The following is a 7500-nucleotide window of genomic DNA, read 5'->3' on the forward strand; positions in this document are numbered from 1 at the left end:
ACCTGGTCTTCCGGGAGCCGGGGTAGACCTGGAATTCCGGGCGCCGGGGTAGGCCTGTTCCCCTGGAGCCGGGGTAGACCTGGTGTTCCGGGAGCCGGGGTAGACCAGGTGCACGGAAGCCTCGGGGTAGACCTGGTCTTCCGGGAGCCGGGGTAGACCTGTCGTCCTACTCCGGGCCCGGCCTCCGGCCGCCCTGCTGCTGCGGCAGACCTGTCGCCCTGGTGTCCCGGGCGGACCTGCTGTCCCGCGCACGACCCACCCTCCGGCCGCCCGGCGCCGGTCTAGAGAGGGAAGGAGCCGGCCGTTGGGAGCCGGCAGCGCTCCCGCCTCCTCCGTGCCCAAAGCGACAGCGGCCCGGCTCCTGCCTCCGTCTCCGGATCCCTCACTGCCTTCAGCCGCTCGACCCCCCTCCCCCCCACCCCGCTGCCGTCCTGCCCCGGGCTCGGACGGGGCCAGGCCGGGCTGGAGCGTCAAGGAAAGAAGGCCGTCAAAGCAGAAGGCTGGGCGAGAGCCGAAGAGAAGGCTTCTCGGCAAAGGGGCCGCCTCTGCCGCGGGCCCCGGCCCTGCTGGCCGAAGGACCCGCCTTCCTCGGTGTCGGCCCGCTCCTGGCCCTCCCGCCGCTGCGGGTGTGCGAACCGGCCGAGGAGAGAGCGGGCGGGGGACGGCGACGGGGGTGGGGAAAGTAGTCTGCGAGCGGCGCCGGGGAGTCTGATGGGGCAGGGCGGGGCGCCCCCAACCGTCGATGGGCGGAGGCGGGGAAAGTCTTCAGGCGGGGCGCCCCCAACCGTCGATGGGCGGGCTCTGAGGGGGCGGCGTCGGATTGCGAGTGTGTGGAGCCGGCGTGTGTGTCACCGTGCCCCTCTCTCTCTGTCTCTCTCTCCCTCCCTTCCCCCCCTCGCCCCCCCGTCCCTCCCTCCCTCCCTCGCTTCCCTTGCGCGCTGGCCCCACTGAAATTCCGTTCGGCCGGGTAGGGCTGCGCGGCACCCCGGGCGGAGGGGGCTGCTGACGCTGCTTCGACGGCAGGCTGACGCAGGCTGCCTGTCAGCTTGGTCTGGGATCGCTCTGGGTACCAGAGGGAAAGAAATAAAGTTCGCCAAGAAAATTCCTTTTCCGGATCAGTTTCTTGCGCCGAGGGAACAGAAGAGTCGTTCTCTTCGAGAAGGGAGGAAAGGGGAAGCGCGGGAAATGAAACCCGAACCCCAAACCAGACCAAGGGGAACCAAGCCACAAAAAACAAAGGGATAACCCCGTAACTCCTAAAACAAACCCAGAAAACTCGAACCAAAAGTCCCGCAACGCACATTCCCCCACCCCCCACAAAAACCCACACCGAGCCCCCCCCCTCGCGCCCGCCCCCCCCACCCCCACCAGGCAAAAAAAGGTAAAGCCGGCCATTGAGAAACGCTCTACTACCCGGGTATGGGGAAATACCTCTTGCCATGGCCCCGGAATAGACTTTTCCTCCGGGCGCCGGGGTAGACCCGTTGTCCGGCCCCCCGGGCTACACCTGGTATCCCGGAGCCGGGGTAAACCTTGTACCCGGCGGCCGGGGTAGACCTGGTATCCAGGAGCCGGGGTAGACCTTGTACCCGGCGGCCGGGGTAGACCTGGTATCCCGGAGACGGGGTAGACCTTGTACCCGGCGGCCGGGGTAGACCTGGTATCCAGGAGCCGGGGTAGACCTTGTACCCGGCGGCCGGGGTAGACCTGGTATCCAGGAGCCGGGGTAGACCTTGTACCCGGCGGCCGGGGTAGACCTGGTATCCAGGAGCCGGGGTAGACCTTGTACCCGGCGGCCGGGGTAGACCTGGTATCCAGGAGACGGGGTATACCTTGTACCCGGCGGCCGGGGTAGACCTGGTATCCAGGAGCCGGGGTAGACCTTGTACCCGGCGGCCGGGGTAGACCTGGTATCCAGGAGACGTGGTATACCTTGTACCCGGCGGCCGGGGTAGACCTGGTATCCCGGAGCCGGGGTAGACCTTGTACCCGGCGGCCGGGGTAGACCTGGTATCCAGGAGCCGGGGTAGACCTTGTACCCGGCGGCCGGGGTAGACCTGGTATCCAGGAGACGTGGTATACCTTGTACCCGGCGGCCGGGGTAGACCTGGTATCCCGGAGCCGGGCTAGACCTTGTACCCGGCGGCCGGGGTAGACCTGGTATCCAGGAGCCGGGGTAGACCTTGTACCCGGCGGCCGGGGTAGACCTGGTATCCAGGAGCCGGGGTAGACCTTGTACCCGGCGGCCGGGGTAGACCTGGTATCCAGGAGCCGGGGTAGACCTTGTACCCGGCGGCCGGGGTAGACCTGGTATCCAGGAGACGGGGTAGACCTTGTACCCGGCGGCCGGGGTAGACCTGGTATCCCGGAGACGGGGTAGACCTTGTACCCGGCGGCCGGGGTAGACCTGGTATCCCGTAGACGGGGTAGACCTTGTACCCGGCGGCCGGGGTAGACCTGGTATCCCGGAGACGGGGTAGACCTTGTACCCGGCGGCCGGGGTAGACCTGGTATCCCGGAGACGGGGTAGACCTTGTACCCGGCGGCCGGGGTAGACCTGGTATCCCGGAGACCGGGTAGACCTTGTACCCGGCGGCCGGGGTAGACCTGGTATCCAGGAGCCGGGGTAGACCTTGTACCCGGCGGCCGGGGTAGACCTGGTATCCAGGAGACGGGGTAGACCTTGTACCCGGCGGCCGGGGTAGACCTGGTATCCAGGAGCCGGGGTAGACCTTGTACCCGGCGGCCGGGGTAGACCTGGTATCCAGGAGACGGGGTAGACCTTGTACCCGGCGGCCGGGGTAGACCTGGTATCCCGGAGCCGGGGTAGACCTTGTACCCGGCGGCCGGGGTAGACCTGGTATCCCGGAGACGGGGTAGACCTTGTACCCGGCGGCCGGGGTAGACCTGGTATCCAGGAGCCGGGGTAGACCTTGTACCCGGCGGCCGGGGTAGACCTGGTATCCAGGAGACGGGGTATACCTTGTACCCGGCGGCCGGGGTAGACCTGGTATCCCGGAGACGGGGTAGACCTTGTACCCGGCGGCCGGGGTAGACCTGGTATCCCGGAGCCGGGGTAGACCTTGTACCCGGCGGCCGGGGTAGACCTGGTATCCAGGAGACGGGGTAGACCTTGTACCCGGCGGCCGGGGTAGACCTGGTATCCCGGAGACGGGGTAGACCTTGTACCCGGCGGCCGGGGTAGACCTGGTATCCAGGAGCCGGGGTAGACCTTGTACCCGGCGGCCGGGGTAGACCTGGTATCCCGGAGCCGGGGTAGACCTTGTACCCGGCGGCCGGGGTAGACCTGGTATCCCGGAGACGGGGTAGACCTTGTACCCGGCGGCCGGGGTAGACCTGGTATCCCGGAGACGGGGTAGACCTTGTACCCGGCGGCCGGGGTAGACCTGGTATCCAGGAGCCGGGGTAGACCTTGTACCCGGCGGCCGGGGTAGACCTGGTATCCAGGAGCCGGGGTAGACCTTGTACCCGGCGGCCGGGGTAGACCTGGTATCCCGGAGACGGGGTAGACCTTGTACCCGGCGGCCGGGGTAGACCTGGTATCCCGGAGCCGGGGTAGACCTTGTACCCGGCGGCCGGGGTAGACCTGGTATCCAGGAGCCGGGGTAGACCTTGTACCCGGCGGCCGGGGTAGACCTGGTATCCAGGAGCCGGGGTAGACCTTGTACCCGGCGGCCGGGGTAGACCTGGTATCCAGGAGCCGGGGTAGACCTTGTACCCGGCGGCCGGGGTAGACCTGGTATCCAGGAGACGGGGTAGACCTTGTACCCGGCGGCCGGGGTAGACCTGGTATCCAGGAGCCGGGGTAGACCTTGTACCCGGCGGCCGGGGTAGACCTGGTATCCCGGAGACGGGGTAGACCTTGTACCCGGCGGCCGGGGTAGACCTGGTATCCCGGAGACGGGGTAGACCTTGTACCCGGCGGCCGGGGTAGACCTGGTATCCCGGAGACGGGGTAGACCTTGTACCCGGCGGCCGGGGTAGACCTGGTATCCAGGAGCCGGGGTAGACCTTGTACCCGGCGGCCGGGGTAGACCTGGTATCCAGGAGACGGGGTAGACCTTGTACCCGGCGGCCGGGGTAGACCTGGTATCCAGGAGACGGGGTAGACCTTGTACCCGGCGGCCGGGGTAGACCTGGTATCCCGGAGCCGGGGTAGACCTTGTACCCGGCGGCCGGGGTAGACCTGGTATCCCGGAGCCGGGGTAGACCTTGTACCCGGCGGCCGGGGTAGACCTGGTATCCCGGAGCCGGGGTAGACCTTGTACCCGGCGGCCGGGGTAGACCTGGTATCCCGGAGACGGGGTAGACCTTGTACCCGGCGGCCGGGGTAGACCTGGTATCCCGGAGACGGGGTAGACCTTGTACCCGGCGGCCGGGGTAGACCTGGTATCCCGGAGACGGGGTAGACCTTGTACCCGGCGGCCGGGGTAGACCTGGTACCCCGGAGACGGGGTAGACCTTGTACCCGGCGGCCGGGGTAGACCTGGTATCCAGGAGACGGGGTAGACCTTGTACCCGGCGGCCGGGGTAGACCTGGTACCCCGGAGACGGGGTAGACCTTGTACCCGGCGGCCGGGGTAGACCTGGTATCCAGGAGACGGGGTAGACCTTGTACCCGGCGGCCGGGGTAGACCTGGTATCCCGGAGCCGGGGTAGACCTTGTACCCGGCGGCCGGGGTAGACCTTGTACCCGGCGGCCGGGGTAGACCTGGTATCCCGGAGACGGGGTAGACCTTGTACCCGGCGGCCGGGGTAGACCTGGTATCCAGGAGACGGGGTAGACCTTGTACCCGGCGGCCGTGGTAGACCTGGTATCCCGGAGACGGGGTAGACCTTGTACCCGGCGGCCGGGGTAGACCTGGTATCCCGGAGCCGGGGTAGACCTTGTACCCGGCGGCCGGGGTAGACCTGGTATCCCGGAGCCGGGGTAGACCTTGTACCCGGCGGCCGGGGTAGACCTGGTATCCCGGAGACGGGGTAGACCTTGTACCCGGCGGCCGGGGTAGACCTGGTATCCAGGAGCCGGGGTAGACCTTGTACCCGGCGGCCGGGGTAGACCTGGTATCCAGGAGACGGGGTAGACCTTGTACCCGGCGGCCGGGGTAGACCTGGTATCCCAGAGACGGGGTAGACCTTGTACCCGGCGGCCGGGGTAGACCTGGTATCCAGGAGCCGGGGTAGACCTTGTACCCGGCGGCCGGGGTAGACCTGGTATCCAGGAGACGGGGTAGACCTTGTACCCGGCGGCCGGGGTAGACCTGGTATCCCGGAGACGGGGTAGACCTTGTACCCGGCGGCCGGGGTAGACCTGGTATCCCGGAGCCGGGGTAGACCTGGTCTCCGTCCGCCCGGGTAGACCTGGTGTCGCGGCCGCCTGCGGAAGTTCACCAAGGGGTCGCTGTTCCAGGCTGCCTCCGGCTATGTCGACGTAGCGGTCGGCCTGCGCTGGCGCACCCTCCCGGTCGACTTCCACTCGTCTCCTTGGAGGCGTCGGCGGCCTTGGACTTATCTTTCCGTATATTGGGAGCGAGGTGACGGGCCGCGTCCCCGCAGGTTTCCAGGGTGCCTGCGTCGCAAGGCGGAGGATAGGGCGGCCGCGCCGCGCGGTCGTCGGGGCAGAGCGAGTGCCGCCTAGGCCGGGTGAGCCGCGTGGCTTGGTCCCGGTTCCCGTCCTGCCCAGGGCGCTCTTTCGGGGGGAGAGCTGCCCGAGAAGCCAGAGAGAAGAGAATGGGCAGTGTGAAGGGCCACCAGAGAGAGAGCCGAGAGCCGAGAGAGACGGCCCGAAAGACCGTGTCGAGAAGCCGCTCGCTGGCCGCAGCGAGGCGGTGAGAAGCCCCGCGTGTGTGTTGCTCCGCTCCGGTCGGCTGCCGTGCCGGCCCGGTTGAAGGGGGGGCGGCCCCCCTGGGACGATCGGTGGCAGGTGAGGCGGCGGCGCCTCGTCCCTTTTCCGCCTGGCCTTAAGCCGGGGCCCGCTCCGGCAGGCATTTTTCCGGCAGCCGGTCCGGTGGCAGTGGCCGGCAGCCGGGGGTCGACGCGGCCGGGCTTTTTTTTTCCCCGGCCCTCGCCCGAGAGCCTCCTCCCCGAGCAAGGCCCGGCCAGCCCGCCGCGGTGGCGGCGCCCGGTTCCCCCGCTCCCGACCTGTTTGCCAGCGTGTCCGTGTCGGAAGGGCAGCGGTGGGGCGCGCGGCCTGGCCTCGGCATTCGCCGCGTGGCCGGAGGGGCTCGGTGACGGCGGTCGCCCGATGAGCCGTGGAGCCGGGGTGGCGGCACCCCGTCCCACCGGCGCGTGCTGTTGAAGTCACCCCCTTCCTCGGCCTTAAGCCGGGGACCCGCCTTGCGGGCGGGCTGTTTTTTTCGCGGGCAGAGAGGGGCCGGCCGCGGTGGCCGGCCCGCCCTAGCACGGACCGAAGCCCCCGGCAGAGAGCAACCCCCGGAAGGTCGCGGGCGAGGCGGCGGCGCCTCGCCCTTCCTCGGTCGTGGCGACCGAGCCCGCTTCTGCCCCGGGCGGTCCGTTGCTATTTTTTCAAGGGCGTGTGCGGGTGCTGTGGGGGGCCCCGCCCGCCCGGCCTCCGATGGCCTTTTCCTCTCGCGGCCCTAAGCCGCGGCACCGAGAAGCGTGCGGGCCCACGAAAGCCGAGGTTGTGTGGAGCCGGGGGGCCGAGCGAGCCCCGAGCCGAGCGATGCCGGTGGGTTTCGAAGGGGGGGGGGCAGCGAGAAGGCGGCGCGCGCCTCGCCCCCCCCCGGGCCCCCGGCGCCCGTGGTTAGCACGGGTCCTTGTGGGCCGCGCACGCCATGTGCCTTTTTTTTTTTTTTTTTTTTTTCCGTTGATCGGTGCCGTACCCCGGCTTTTCCGAAGGGGAGAGAAAGAGAGGCCGAGAGAGAGAGAGAGAGAGAGAGAGCGCGCCAGCCGCGGGGCGGGCGAAAGCCGGTGGCACCTTTCTCGAACGCTCGGACGGGTTCCCTGGGCAGAAAAGGGTGAAGGCCATCCCCACCCCGGCCCGGCGGTCCCGTCCTTCCGTCGTCCGGCCAGGAGAGCCGTTGTCCGCGGGCGGGTGGCGGCACCCCCCCGGTCTACCCTGTGCCGGGACCGATCCGCGAGCGGATCGGTCCGGGGACGCGTGTCCCCGCTCGCACGCGCGCGGAGCCCCCAAGCCCGTCCGCTCTCGGCCCAGCCGCACCCGTGGCGGCGCCGGCCGGTGGGGCGTGCGCCTTGGTGGGCTGCCGTGGGGCCGTGGTGTGCGTTGCACGCTTTCGGCCGGGCGGTTCCGCGGCTGCTGGGGCTTTGCCTCTGCGCTCCGCTGCCTCCTCTGCCCTCGTGCAGCCGCGTCCGCCCCGATCGATGAGGCTTTTCGGGTCGCGTCGGAGAGGGCCCCCGGCCGGCCGGGCTTTCTTCCGGGGCTTCTCTGTCATGGGGAAGCCCACGGCGGGGGTCCGGTGTTCGGGCCGGGCGGTCTCTTCTCCGATTCGCTCCCCGTCG

The sequence above is a fragment of the Lonchura striata genome, chromosome 37 (genome assembly GCF_046129695.1).
Source record: "Lonchura striata isolate bLonStr1 chromosome 37, bLonStr1.mat, whole genome shotgun sequence".
Lineage (NCBI taxonomy): Eukaryota > Metazoa > Chordata > Aves > Passeriformes > Estrildidae > Lonchura > Lonchura striata.